Raw genomic sequence first — 15,365 nt, 5'->3', positions numbered from 1 at the left:
TGAGCCTGGCCCTTGCTCTGCAAAGGGTAAAAACCTTGAACGAGGCGGCCCTCGTTCACGAGGTTGGGGAGAGAGTCCCTTCTGTCTGCAAAGCCTTTCTCCTTGTGAAGCAACCGCATCGAGGGCGGACTCCTGGGTGGCAGGCCCCGTCTCCTGACAGCTGCCCCCAGCTCCTGTAGGGAAACAGCCAGAGAGCTGACTGGCTGCCGGCTCTCCAGCATGTCGCCACACTTCCACAGAAGCCTCCTTCCATATGACTAAAGGTCTGTCGGCAAGTGAGCAGCCCAGGCTGCCCCCGCGCCTGGCAGTCCTGTGTCGGAACCAGTGCCCCTGGCCCTGCTTGCCAGGCCTGTCAGGAACCCTCCTGCAGCTGCCAGTCACCTGGGTATTGCTGTCCACCTCTGGACGTCTGGGCTCCCAGACAGCCTTGGTCAGCTTCTCTGAGGAGCCCGAGGGGATTAGGGAACTGTTTCTGCTTTGCGGTCCTTCTCTCAGTATGTGGGCCATCTCACTGTTTATTTTTGAAGCTTTCTCAGCACGACCAAGGGGGTAAGAGACACAGGCGAAACCTCTGTTGTTACCCACGGGGTGGCCTGGATTTATACACACGAAGTAACGCGAGAGTGAGTCACGTTCCAAGCCACGAGGAAATGGGAGTGGAAACTGGGGCACCCCAGGTCTTGGTCCAACCTTCCCTGAGTCACTGGTAGCTTTTCGTAAGTTCCGGAACTGCTCTGGGATCGCCTTCTGTGAAATGGGAGGATGACCTCTGGGCTCCCGCGAGGCAAGGTGAGGGTGAGACAGGGCCAGGCAGGAACAGCGGCTGTGTTTCTGGGGCGCCTGTGAGGTGCTGCCAGCAGGGCTCAGGGTCTGCAGTCGTCTCGTCCAGGCTCCTCAGCCGGCCTGTGAGGTGGCTCTGTCACTGTCTCTGCTTCACACAGGAGGAACTCGGAGCAAAGAGCAATGCATAACTTGCCCACGAAGGGGCTGCACTCAGCCCCTGCCGCCTGACCAGGCCCCTCGCGCACAGGAAGCGGGTGAGCCAAGGGCAGGTGGAGGAGCAGAGCGGGCTGACTCTCAGGCTCCGGGGTTGCCTCCCGACGGGCCCAGTCCCAGAGACGCACATGCTGCCCCCGACCCGCGGGCAGGCTCCTCGTCTCCAGCCCGGCCCCTAGTCCAGAGTGACCTCTGGCGCCGACCTGAAGAGCCCTTGTTTCCTCTCGTGAGGTGGTCCCCACCAGGCCCCTCCCCGGCCCCAAGCCAGGGTCTCACGTCCCCTTCCTCCCCCGGGTGACGCTCAGGCGCCAGGGGCTGTGTTTGGTGCCTTGTCCCGCTTCACCTTCCCAATGGCATTTTTCCCATTTGCCAGGAGAGGGGATGGAGGCTCTGAGATCAGAGACTCACCCAGCGTCTCCTGGTCGGTAGACTCAGTCCCGTGGTCTTCAGTAAACAGAGGAGTCTCCACAGAAGGCAGCAAGAGAGTCTTGGTCCTTTCCTCCCCAGGCCCCCTCGTGGCGCTAAAGCAGAACTCCGAGGACTCAGGACCAAGCATAGCCCACACCTGATTGAATTCATTCAGTCGTTCATTTGCTCAGCCGTATTCACTCACCACGCTCTAAGGGCTGTGTGACGTGAGGTGCAATGACGAGCTGCCTTGGGACCTCGGAGGCCTGGGTGTCAGAGGGAGGAGGGAAGCAGAGGGTGAGCAAGCAGCTACAATACCCGGTGTGAGCACCGAGGAAGGACACCTAAATTTGGGAAGCAGGGGAGGCTTCCTGGAGGAGGTGATGAGGCAAAGTCCGGGGTGAGACCAGATGGATAAATAAAACCAGCCCCTGAAAGTGAGGCTGAGGAGAGGAAGAGAGGAATGTTCCAGGCCGAGGTGAAGAAGGCCTGATGGGAAGTGAGCGCTTAGTGCACCTGCTGCTGTGTCCTCGGCTCCATCCATTTCCCTCACCCTGGATCCTTCCATCTCCCAACTACCTGTGACCCCTGTTGGCCCCCAGAATGCCCAGCCCTGCCCTTCCCTTCAGATGGGCAAGCCTGGAAGTGGGCATCATGGCCTCCGCCTGCCCACCGCCTTGGAGCAGAGATGGCTGGTGTGAATGTGGGTCATTTCCCTTCAGGGGTAACTGGAGAAGAAGTGGCAGGTGAGGCAGCAGGTACAATATTGAGGAGCATCCTGGTGCTGGCTCTGTCCTGGAGACCCGTGGAAAGCCTTTGTCCTGATGGCCTGTAATGAGTTTCAGGAGAGAGCTTCAATATTTGCAGCAAACAGAGGCACAAAGGATGTGGAGGGCTATTGTGGACTCTCCAAAGAGGAGCTAATCCTCGGGCAAGCCGCCTGGCCAGAAGGGGTTCAAGTGCTGGGCGGGCCGCTGTGGAGGGTGTTGTCATTTACCAGCAAATGTAGGAGATAATAGCAGAGAAAGACAGTCTCTCCACAGGTGGAGGGAGGCGGTGAGAGGCACTCCTGGCGGGGAGGAAGGGGAAGCACCTGTCCTGGAAGCTCAGAACCCAGGTGATTCTCCACCCCCCTGCCCCCACCCACCCCCGTCTGAGCCCTGTTCCTCCTCCTGAAGGCCTGGGCAGCCTTGTCTGCATCCTTTGCCCAGGGCTCAGATGAGTCTAGGCTGGGCAGGGAGGTGGTGATAGTGGGTACGGTGTGTGTGAGTGTGTGTGTGTGGGTGCGTGGGTGGCGTGTAAGCCAGGGTTCTCAGGCCACTCTCTCTTACTGTCCTGCTCTCTAGCTCTCTCTCTGGGTCTCTTTTTGGTCCACTGCACATAGACAAGTCATTTCTTGACTCCAGGGGGCCAAGAAAAAAAAAGAGTGGTATTTACATATCATTAGCATAGAGGAGTTCTATTTGCATGAGTCTATTTTAAACCCTTCCCTCCTTCAAACTTGCCACATCGTCTCTAAATACAGTACATAAATATTCTGTCCAGGCACTAGGACAAAGAGTGTCTTGGTGGGGTAGACATGGGTAAAGGCTTTCCCCAGGTCCCTTTGGGAGAGGCCTTGTGGCCAGAGTGGAGGGAAGCAGAACTGAAGGAAGAAATCTGCAGTTCTGGGAGTGGGAGGGGTTGGAAAACTCAACTCTGTTTTGCAATCAACTTTGCACCAGAAGCAGGGGTTCTGCCAGGATGCCCTCCGCCCAAACACCTCTAGGGTACAAAAAGCTGAGGTTGGAAGTAGAAGAGGAAATGTGACAGTGTAGTGATCTACACCACAATTAGCATAATCCGATGTAATTTGCATGGGTGAGATTGCTCAGTTGTCCAGAAATGTTCAAATTCGATCTGTTTTGCTTCTTACAAGTTCTTCTTTCTTGGAGTTTTCTTTCTCTTGCTTCCTCTTCTTTTTTTTAAATTTAAATTTATTTAATTTTTAATCGAAGGATAATTGCTTTATAGCATTTTGTTGTTTTCTGTCAAACCTCAACATGAATTTTCTTCTGCTTCTTGAAGAGGACAGGGTAGGAGCATGGAAAAGGGGGTGGGGAGCAGAAGACAGGCAGTGCAGACATCTGAGGCCTCTGCTTTCTGTCTCCCCTTTCTGTAGTTCCTACTCTGTGGGATCGGCTTTTGCCTCACAAATTCACAGCAGTAGAGCAGGGATGAGGCTGGGCTTGTCTGCCTGCTTCCCAGAGGACAGCCAAGGCTGTACAATAAGAACCGTGACTCCCAGGCCACAATCTGGCCAAGACTGAACTGTATCTAGAACTTAAGAGCCTTGCTCCTGGGGAGAAGGGAATGGTCTTAAGCATTCTCCAGACTGCTACCAGGGTCTCCTGCATTGCAGGCAGATTCTTTACCATCTGAGCCACCAGGGAAGCTGCTACTAAACAGATAACCCTGCTCCAGACAGCAGCAGGTGGATCCCCTCAGCCCTGGGGTGCTGGGCCACCTCTCTCCTTGGGAGTGGGAAGAGAAAGGGGAAGAAATCTGATCCCTCTCACAGCAGAGCTCTGAAAATCTATTTAGTTCTTTCCCATTTACAGCCCATTATTATTATATATAAAATAAATGAGGCTTAATTCTGCTGGACTTCAGATGCAGGGAAACACCTGCAAAAATCATTTGCAGAACCATCGTCCCTATGCCCTACTTTTTACCTCTGTCTCTTGTCTTCTAAACATGTTTTTTAAAACATTGTTATAATTAGTATTAGCAAACCCCAATTGTATTTAAACTACTACTACTACTAATAATGTCTTTTGTGAAACATACATCGGATCACATCACTCTTCCACCGGGAAACCTCTGAAGGTCTCCACGCTCCTCTCCACAGTCTCTGAGGTCCTGCTCTGGTGCAGACCCAGACTTCCTCTCCTAACTCACCTCTTACTTTCTCATGACTCTTCAGGCTGACTCACTGCCCTGCTACTTGGAGAACATTCCCCGCTCATTCACACCTCAGCTTGTTTTCTTTGTTGGCCCTTCCTCCAAGATCTTCTGAAAGTCATCTTCTTTTCATTTCTCAGGGCTCAGCTCTGCAGCCCCTGCCTCAGGTAGACCTTCCTTCTCTCAACCTGGATAGGACTCCCAGCATGTCAGAGTGGGCCTCTCAGTTCTTTGTTGAGGTATCGGTTCCATCTTCTATGTGGACAAGAGCACACCTGCCTTATCCATCTCCATGCCTCTAGCATCTGGTAAAGCACTTAGAACATAGCAGGTGCTCATGAAATACTTTGTTGTGTGATGGGTAACCAGGTGATAGCTTGGGGCTGGTGACAGATCATGGGTTTTGGAGGCAGGGAGATGCCAGCTCCCGTCCTGGTTTTGTCACTCTCTGGTGAATGGCTGAGGGCAGGGTACTCACCTCTCTGAGTCTCTTCTGGCAACAGAGATAACATGAAGGTGAAGTGTGTGGCACTAGTAGGGGTTCACTGAATAGAGATTTTTCATGTGGATAATTACACCTTTATTTCACACTTACTCTGAACGTAAATCTGTCGCTGCCCTCAAAAATTCAGTTTATTGAGAGACACAGAGACATGCATGGCCAACCATGAAACAATGGTGAACATACAGAGATATGAACCAAGTACCACAGGAACAGAGGCGTGAACAACAAAGTCTAAAATGCCTGCACTGGAATAGCATTTTACAGTTTGTATACCATGGACTCTTCCAGGGTTTATTTGACTGACCCCTCATCTCACACGCTAGTAAGGTAATGCTCAAAATTCTCCAAGCCAGGCTACAGCAATATGTGAACCGAGAACTTCCAGATGTTCAAGCTGGTTTTGGAAAAGGCAGAGGAACCAGAGATCAAATTGCCAATATCCACTGGATCATCGAAAAAGCAAGAGAGTTCCAGAAAAACATCTATTTCTGCTTTATTGACTATGCCAAAGACGTTGACTGTGTGGATCACAATAAACTGTGGAAAATTCTGAAAGAGATGGGAATACCAGACCACCTGACCTGCCTCTTGAGAAACCTATGTGCAGGCCAGGAAGCAACAGTTAGAAATGGACATGGAACAACAGACTGGTTCCAAATAGGGAAAGGAGTACGTCAAGGCTGTATATTGTCACCCTGCTTATTTAACTTATATGCAGATTACATCATGAGAAACACTGGGCTGGAAGAAGCACAAGCTGTAATCAAGATTGCCAGGAGAAATATCAATAACCTCAGATAGGCAGATGACCCCACCCTTATGGCAGAAAGTGAAGAGGAACTAAAAAGCCTCTTGATGAAAGTGAATTGAAAGAGGAAAGTGAAAAAGTTGGCTTAAAGCTTAACATTCAGAAAACTAACATCATGGCATCTGGTCCCATCACCTCATGGGAAATAGATGGGGAAACAGTGGAAACAGTGTCAGACTTTATTTTTTTGGGCTCCAAAATCACTGCAGATGGTGACTGCAGCCAAGAAATTAAAAGACGCTTACTCCTTGGAAGGAAAGCTATGACCAAACTAGACAGCATATTAAAAAGCAGAGACATTACTCTGCTAACAAAGGTCTGTCTAGTCAAGGCTATGTTTTTTCCAGTGGTCATGTATGGATGTGAGAGTTGGACTGTGAAGAAAGCTGAGCACCGAAAACTTGATGCTTTTGAACTTTGGTGTTGGAGTAGACTCTCGAGAGTCCCTTGGACTGCAAGGAGATCCAACCAGTCCATCCTAAAGGAAATCAGTCCTGGGTGTTCATTGGAAAGACTGATGCTGAAGCTGAAACTCCATTACTTTGACCACCTCATGCGAAGAGTTGACTCATTGGAAAAGACCCTGATGCTGGAAGGGATTGGGGGTGGGAGGAGAAGGGGACGACAGAGGATGACATGGCTAGATGGCATCACCGACTCAATGGGCATGAGTTTGAGTAGACTCCGGGAGTTGGTGATGGACAGGGAGGCCTGGTGTGCTGCGATTCATGGGGTCGCAAAGAGTCGGACATGACTGAGTGACTGAACTGAACTGAACTGAAACCTCTGGAGTAGGCAAGGACTCCATTTTACAATAAGAGATTTGAGGCTCAAAGAGATAACATTATTGAGCCATCAGCTCAGTTCAGTTCAGTCGCTCAGTCATGTCCGACTCTTTGTGACCCCATGAACCTCAGCACGCCAGACTTCCTTGTCCATCACCAACTTCTGGAGCTTGCTCAAACTCATGTCCATCGAGTCAGTGATGCCATCCAACCATCTCATTCTCTGTCATTCACTTATCCTACCTTCACTCTTTCCCAGCATCAGGGTCGTTTCCAAGGAGTCAGTTCTTTGCATCAGGTGGCCAAAGTATTGGAGTTTTAGCTTCAGCATCAGTCCTTCCAATGAACACCCAGGACTGATTTCCTTTAAGATGGACTGGTTGGATCTCCTTGCAGTCCAAGGGACTCTCGAGAGTCTTCTCCAACACCAAAGTTCAAAAGCATCAAGTTTTCGGTGCTCAGCTTTCTTCACAGTCCAACTCTTACATCCATACATGACCACTGGAAAAAACATAGCCTTGACTAGACAGACCTCTGTTAGCAAAGTAATGTCTTTGCTTTTTAATATGCTGTCTAGGTTGGTCGTAGCTTTTCTTCCAAGAAGCAAATATCTTTGAATTACATGGCTGCAGTCACCATTGGCAGTGATTTTGGAGACCAAGAAAATAAAGTCTGACACTGTTTCCACTGTTTCCCCATCTATTTGTCATGAAGTGATGGGACCCAGATGCCATGATCGTAGTTTTTTGAGTGTTGAGTTTTAAGCCAGATTTTTCACTCTCCTCTTTCACTTTCATCAAGAGGCTCTTTAGTTCTTCTTCACTTTCTGCCGAAAGGGTGGTGTCATCTGCATATCTGAGGTTATTGATATTTCTCCTGGCAATCTTGATTCCAGGCTGTGTTTCATCCAGTCTGCCATTTTGTATGATATACTCTGCATATAAGATAAATAAGCAGGGTGACAATATACAGCCTTGACATACTCCTTTCCTAATTTGGAACCAGTCTGTTGTTCCATGTCCAGTTCTAACTGTTGCTTCTTGAACTGCATGCATTTCTCAAGAGGCAGGTCAGGTGGTCTGGTATTCCCATCTCTTGAAGAATTTTCCACAGTTTGTTGTGATCCACACAGTCAAAGGCTTTGGCCTTTAACTAGTAGTCAGTAAAGCAGAAGTAGATGCTTTTCTGAAACTTTCTTGCATTTTCCATGATCCAACGGATGTTGACAATTTGATCTCTGGTTCCTCTGCCTTTTCTAAATCCAGCTTGAACATCTGGAACTTCACAGTTCACTTAATGTTGAAGCCTAGCTTGCAGAATTTTGAGCATTACTTTGCTAGCATGTTGAAATGAGTACAACTGTGCAGTAGTTTGAACATTCTTTGGCATTGCCTTTCTTTGGTATTGGAATGAAAACTGACCTTTTCCAGTCCTGTGGCCACTGCTGAGTTTTCCAAATTTGCTGGCATATTGAGTGCAGCACTTTCACAGCATCATCTTTTAGGATTTGAAATAGCTCAACTGGAATTCCATCACCTCCACTAGCTTTGTTCGCAGTAATACTTCCTAAGGCCCACTTGGCTTTGCATTCCAGTGCCTGGCTCTAGGTGAGTCATCACATCATCATCATTATCTGGGTCATGAGGATCTTTTTTGTATCATTCTTATGTGTATTCTTGTCACCTCTTCTTAATATCTTCTGCTTCTGTTGGGTCCATACCATTTCTGTCCTTATTGTGCCCATCTTTGCATGAAATGTTCCCTTGGTATCTCTAATTTTCTTGAAGAGATCTCTAGTTCTTCCCATTCTATTGTTTTCCTCTATTTCTTTGCATTGATCACTGAGGAAGACTTTCTTATCTCTCCTTGCTATTCTTTGGAATGCTGCATTCAAATGGGAATATCTTTCCTTTTCTCCTTTGCCTTTAGCTTCTCTTTTTTTTCTCAGCTGTTTGTAAGGCCTCCTCAGACAGCCATTTTGCCTCTTTGCATTTCTTTTCCTTGGAGGTGGTCTCGATCACTGCCTCCTGTACAAAGTCACGACCTCCATCCGTACTTCTTCAGGCACTCTATCAAATCTATTCCCTGATTCTATTTGTCACTTCCACTGTGTAATCATAAAGGATTTGATTTAGGTCATACCTGAATGGTCTAGTGGTTTTCCCTACTTTCTTCAATTTAAGTCTGAATTTGGCAATAAGGAGTTCATGATCTGAGCCACAGTCAGCTCCCAGTCTTGCTTTTACTGACAGTATAGAGCTTCTCCATCTTTGGCTGCAAAGAATATAATCAATCTGATTTCGATGTTGGCCATCTGGTGACGTCTGTGTGTAGAGTGGTCTCTCCTGTTATTGGGAAAGAGTGTTTGCTATGACCAGTGCATTCTCTTGGCAAAACTCTGTTAGCCTTTGCCCTACTTCATTTTGTACTCCAAGGATAAACTTGCCTGTTATTCCATATATCTCTTGACTTCCTACTTTCGCATTCCGGTCTCCTGTGATGAAAAGGACATCTTTTTTGGGTATTAGTTCTAGAGGGTCTTGTAGGTCATGATAGAACCATTCAACTTCAGCTTGTTTGGCATTAGTGGTTGGGGCATAGATTTAAATTAGTGTGATATTGAGTGGTTTGCCTTGGAAAAGGGCAGAGATCATTCTGTCATTTTTGAGACTGCACCCAGGTGCTGCATTTCTGAGTCTTTGTTGACTATGAGGGCTACTCCATTTCTTCTAAGGGATTCTTGCCCATAGTAGTAGATAAAATAGTTATCTGAATTAAATTTGCCCTTTCAGTCCATTTTAGTTCACTGATTCCTAAAATGTTGATGTTTACTCTTGCCATTTCCTGTTTGACCGTCTCTAATTTCCCTTGGTTCATGAACCTAATACACCACTGAAGGAGGAAACAGACAGAGCTGTACTCCGACTTAGGCCATGCTGAGAACATTAGGCTACATGCGTGGTCACCCTCCCAATGGACTCTGAACTTTGTGCCCAGTGTCTATAGAAATGGCATACCAATGGGAAACCAGACCCCCCGGATAAAAGAGCTTCAGGACTTGTACTTGGACTCTCCGTTGCCTAAAAGAATATGCTAATTATCTCTGTAACAGAACAAAGTGGTAAATTCCATTATGTTTATTGGGATATGACCACAGGCCTATTGATAAATATCCGCTGTTTATCTAGTCTTGTGACACATGAATCATGGGTTAACTTTGATCGTATCTCTCTTTTACCTTGTCCAGATTAGTTTCAGGGAATTTGGGGAGGCGGGTTTGGGCACGTACACTTAGGGTATATAAGGTTTTCACAAAAACTGGTCAGGGTCCTCGGCTGAGAGGAGACTCTGCCTTGGGCCCGCCGGTGTAATAAACTGCACTCCACTATCTGCATTGTCCTTCTGAGTGAGTTTGTTTCCCGGAACGCGTGGCTACAACATTTGGTGTCTGGGCCGGGAACCCCCTCACTTTGAGGACACAAGTCCCATTTGTGACTACTCCAAGGCCTTGTGACTTGAATTTTCTAGAGCAGGGAAGACACCTCACCCTTCCAGAAGGATTCTGCTTCTCAACGCCCGGACCTTTCACATTAGCAGGTGGTGGACGGCAGCAAGGGAACTGAGCACTCAGGTGAGGAGGAACCCCCCAGGCAGGGTGGAAGAGGGGGCTGGATCACCCCCCGGGAGGGACTAGAAGGAGCGGGGACCCACAGGAGCCTGGAATAGGCAGGCGACGATTGCTTGGTACACAGGTCGACGAGCGTGCTAGGGCTTAGGAAGGGAATTTGTGAAGGTCATTTAGGAGGTGTGTCCACGCCTTCTCAGGGAAAATTATTACCAGCGATCGCCAGGGGATTTTTAGGATAGGAAACTGGTCCTTGTATGCTCCTATTCTGCCCTCCCCCAGGAGGTGTCCCGTCTGCTGTGATATTCTTGATCCCCTTGGAATTGTCAGGCTAGAAGGAAGGGGATACATAAGTGAGTATGAATTGGCTTTTCCGAAGACAGCCTGGGACATGGGATATTTAACCATCTATGTTTTCATTCACACCTGATCAAGCTCACCAAGGCAGAACGGACTTTAAGGGAGAAACAGTCTTGGACCACGTGGTGTTCTGGTTCGGCCATGCTGACTGGCAGGTGAAGACACGCCGATCCCCCTTCTCCCTCTGGGATCTGGCAGGATTTGGACGGGGATGACCTGACCCCTCCCCCACACTGGATAATGAGGAGTCTGCCTCCCAGTGCTCCCCCAGGACTAGAGGCCACCTTAATGCCCGATCCAGGGCCAGGTGAAGTTCCTGCAGCAGCCACTGCTCCTCTGCCAGCTCTCCCAGAGAGAGAGCTGCCACCTCGTAGAGCTGCCACCTCGGCGGGCTCAGATCCCGGTGACAGAAGCCTCTGGCCAACACTTCCAGGATCCGGCTCCAGCCAAACCGCCCAAGCTATACCCGCCTCTGCCAGTGAGTACTGACAAGAAGGGGAGGGAGACGTTGGAATTAAGCAGAGACTGCACTCTGCCCGAGAGCCGGAGGGAACGAAAGAAAACAGACAAGAGATTTGCAGTGCTAGTTGCTGCTCTGGGAAAGTCTATCTCGGGTCCTCCGGAAAACCTCCTCTGCCCCAGGGACAGGACAGTCTTTCAGCCGGTCCCAACGGAGGCCCCGGGCCCCGTTGCAGCCAAACCAGTGTGCCGGGTGTGGAGCTTTTGGCCACTGGAAGAATGAATGCCCTAAGGCAAGGAAGGAAGAGGAAGCTCCCACAGTTGTGGGGCTTGCTGACTTGGAAATTAAATAGGGCTGCCGGGGCTCAGAGATATCAGGTCCCTGAGAGCCCATGGTAACCTTAAAAGTGGGGGACCAAAACATTGACTTCATGGTGGATACAAGAGCAGAACTGTCGGTAGTAACAAAACCTGTGGCACCTCTGTCCACAAAGACTACCGCTGTAACTGGGGTATCGGGAGAAGAGATGACTAAATCGTTTTGCCAGCCCAGAAAATGTCAGATGGGGGGACACCAAGTGATTCATGAATTCCTCTACATTCCTGAGTGCCCAGTACCCCTGTTGGGAAGAGACTTGCTCTCCAAACTAGGAGCACAAGTGATTTTCTCCACTGAGGAGAGGCCCACCTTCCAGATGGGCACTATGACTTATTTGCTCTCTCTCTCAATACCCCCGAAGATGAGTAGAGGTTGCATGAACCTCCGAAGGAAGAACCGGGTGGGCCGGAAGAGCATGAGAGAGAGCTAACTCAATTATTCCTTGAGGTCTGGGCAGAAGATAACCCCCCTCCCCTCAGGCTGGCTAAAGATCACGCCCCAGTGATAATAGAACTCAAACCAGGCACCATCCCGGTTAGAGAGCGCCAGTACTCGCTACCGACAGAGGCCCGGGCTGGCATACTGTCCCACATCAATAGATTGAAACAAGTGGCCGTTCTAGTAGAGTGCCAGTCGGCTTGGAATACGCCAATCCTGCCAGTCAAAAAGGAAAGAGGACAGGACTATAGGCCTGGACAAGATCTCAAGCTAGTAAACCATGGTTACTGTGACTTTACACCCCACTGTTCCAAACCCCTATACCTTACTTAGCCTCCTCCCACTGAGGACTAAAGTTTATACTTGCCTAGATCTCAAGGATGCCTTCTTCTGCATACGCCTCGCCCCAGCATCACAGCCCATCTTTGCCTTTGAATGGGAAGATCCGGTCAGGAGTACCAAACAACAGCTCATCTGGAATCCCCCACAAGGGTTTAAGAATTCCCCAGCCATCTTTGGGGAAGCCTTGGCTTCTGACCTGGACTCATTCCATACGGAAGAGTACAGATGTTGGCTCCTACAATATGGGGATAACCTGCTGCTGGCTGCCGAGACCAAGGAAAAATGTTGGGAAGGGAAAAAAACACTGCTCCAGCTGCTGATGGAAGCAGGTTACCAGGTGTCGAAGAAGAAGGCACAGATCTGCAAGGAGGAGGCAAAGTATCTGGGGTTTGTTTTAAAGAAGGACATAAGTTTCCAGACCCTAATTGGGTCCTATATACTGATGCCACTAGCCTGATAAAACAAGGACAATGGCTGTCAGGTTAGCCAAAGTGGAAGGGGCCATCAAGACTAAAAAGAGATGGTGGGAATTGCCAAGTGACAAATTATTGGTACCGGAGGAGCTGGCACACACTCTGGTAAGCCAAACACACCAAGCAACCCACCTAGGCCATGCTGCCTGCTCACAGGTTAATGCTGCCTCTAGGGTATTCAGACAAAAACCTCTGGGTATTCAGCTGAAAGACACACTGCCCCTTGAACACCTGGGAGTGGACTTCACTGAAATGAAACCTCACTGACACTACCGTTACCTGCTGGTCATGGTATGTACGTCTTTGGGATGGGTAGAAGCTTTTCCTACCTGGACTGAAAGAGCATCAGAAGTAGTCCAGTACCTTCCTAGGGAAATAGTTCCCAGATATGAATTTCCTACCAGCATTGGATCAGACAATGGCCCGGCTTTTGTAGCTGATTTAGTAAACAAGTAAGCAACACTTTAAACATCAAATGGAAACTGCACACTGCATATAGGCCCAGAGTTCTGAGATGGTTGAATGAACCAACCGGACACTTAAAGAGACTCTCCAAGTGGATCATAGAGACTGACTGCTCCTGGGTGGACTTGCTTCCGAGGGCTCTGCTCAGACTCAGGATGATCCCACAGTCCCAAGGCTATTCTCCACATGAAATTGTGTATGGGAGGCCCCCTCCCACAATAAAACAGATGTCACCAAATTTGCCTCAGATAAGGGGGGATGAAATGGTAACCCACTCCAGTATTCTTGCCTGGAGAGTCCCATGGACGGAGGAGCCTGGTAGGCTACAGTCCACGGGGTCGCAAAGAGTTGGACACGACTGAGTGACTTCACTTCAGTTCACTTCAAGGGGGGATAGGATTTCACAACAGATGGAACTGGGTAAGGTAATAAATCAGGTAACTCAGTTTGTACAATAAAGGGTGCCGTTCCCCCTTGGGGAACAGATTCATGAGATTACGCTTGGTGACCAAGTATGGGTCAAAGATTGGAAACTTGATTTACTAGCTCCTCGGTGGAAGGGCCCTTATACTGTTATTCTAACTACCCCTACTGCACTTAAAGTTGCAGGTATTGCCCCTTGGATCCATCATACGAGGGTGAAGAGAGCATACCATGCAGACCCAGAAAACGCTGAGTGGACTGCACAGAGGGACCCCACTGACCCTTGAGAGACTAAGACCATCCTTAAGAAGAAGGAAAAGAAGATCCTGGATGAGCCCCTTGAGGATGAAACCACACAATCAACTCCTGCTGCTTGGCCTCATCAACGTGCATATTTCTATGCCAACTTCCACAATACCTCCAACTGTTGGGTATGTGGGGCTATGCCTCTGTCTGTGATGGATGGACTTCCCTGGGGGCTGTCACCACTCTGCCAAGGAGATTTTAAACCACTCTGCTCTTTTCTGGGACACTATCATAATCTCTCCCTGCTCTCTGGGTGTAAGCCAGACCTACAGTCAATAGACTTGGGTCATAGGGTTACATTTGATATAAATGCCAGTGTAACAAAAGCCTAACCTACAACAAGCCCTGGTAAATCTACCTTATTTACATGCTAGGTGGACAAGATCTTTGTTTCAGTGGTATGAATATATTGTTGCCTTATTCATACCCTCTATAGAGACAACAGATATTATGATTAAAGTAGAGGCCTTGACTAATTTCACAAAACAGGCTCTCCTAGATAGAATGAAAGCCATCCAAGCCTTAAATGAAGAGCAAATCCAAATGAGAAAAGTGGTAACTTATAATAGAATGGCTTTGGACATATTCACAGCTGCTTAAGGAGGGACCTGTGCTATAATTAAGGTTGAATGTTGTGTATGCATTCCTGACTTATCTGGCAATGTATCGACTGCTTTAGATGACGTGAAAAACCAGGTAAAAGCAACATCAAATGAAAACATTCCTTTCTGGACTTCGGTCCTATCTTGGGTGAAGGGTGGTGATTGACGGAAAATTGTATTTACCATGGCTATAGTTTCCTTGATAGTTCTGCCTTGTGGACCCTGCATTTTACAATGTATTAGGAACTTTGTAACCCAAAGGTCTGTGATGTTCTCCCAAATTGGTGGTCGGAGAGCCAGGGTGCAATATATCCCTATGAATGATGCTCATAATATGAGTTAAGAGCATCAAGAGTGGGGAATGAAGGAGGAAACGGACAGAGCTGGACTCCGTCTTAGGCCAGGCTGAGAACATTAGGCTACATGCGTGGTCACCCTCCCAATGGACTCTGAACTTTGTGCCCAGTGTCTATAGAAATGGCATACCAATGGGAAACCAGACCCCCCGGATAAAAGAGCTTCAGGACTTGTACTTGGACTCTCCGTTGCCTAAAAGAATATGCTAATTATCTCTGTAACAGAACAAAGTGGTAAATTCCATTATGTTTATTGGGATATGACCACAGGCCTATTGATAAATATCCGCTGTTTATCTAGTCTTGTGACACATGAATCATGCGTTAACTTTGATCCTATCTCTCTTTTACCTTGTCCAGATTAGTTTCAGGGAATGTGGGGAGGTGGGTTTGGGCACATACACTTAGGGTATATAATGTTTTCACAAAAACTGGTTAGGGTCCTTGGCTAAGAGGAGACTCTGCCTTGGGCCCGCCGGTGTAACAAACTGCACCCCATTATCTGCATTGTCCTTCTGAGTGAGTTTGTTTCCCAGAACGCGTGGCTATAACACCACGTTCTTATGCAATATTATTCTTTACAGCATCGGACTTATCTTCCATCACCAGTCACATCCAAAACTGGGTGCTGTTTTAACTTTGGCTCTGTCTTTTCTTTCTTTCTGGAGCTATTTCTCCACTCTTCTCCAGTA

The 15,365-nt window shown here is 48.4% G+C and overlaps 1 long non-coding RNA gene across 1 annotated transcript; it reads left to right on the top strand.

The window, feature by feature from the left end:
- The first annotated feature begins 749 nt into the window (after positions 1–749).
- LOC122452215 lies at positions 750–14,962 on the top strand. The gene is made up of 4 exons (XR_006272630.1): positions 750–789; positions 942–1,037; positions 9,974–10,076; positions 13,590–14,962. It is a non-coding gene; the product is annotated as an uncharacterized LOC122452215 (long non-coding RNA).
- Positions 14,963–15,365: the final 403 nt, after the last annotated feature.

This window comes from Cervus canadensis, chromosome 13 (assembly GCF_019320065.1).
Source record: "Cervus canadensis isolate Bull #8, Minnesota chromosome 13, ASM1932006v1, whole genome shotgun sequence".
Lineage (NCBI taxonomy): Eukaryota > Metazoa > Chordata > Mammalia > Artiodactyla > Cervidae > Cervus > Cervus canadensis.
Note: the sequence above shows the minus strand (reverse complement) of the source record. Positions and strands in the feature narration are given on the sequence as shown.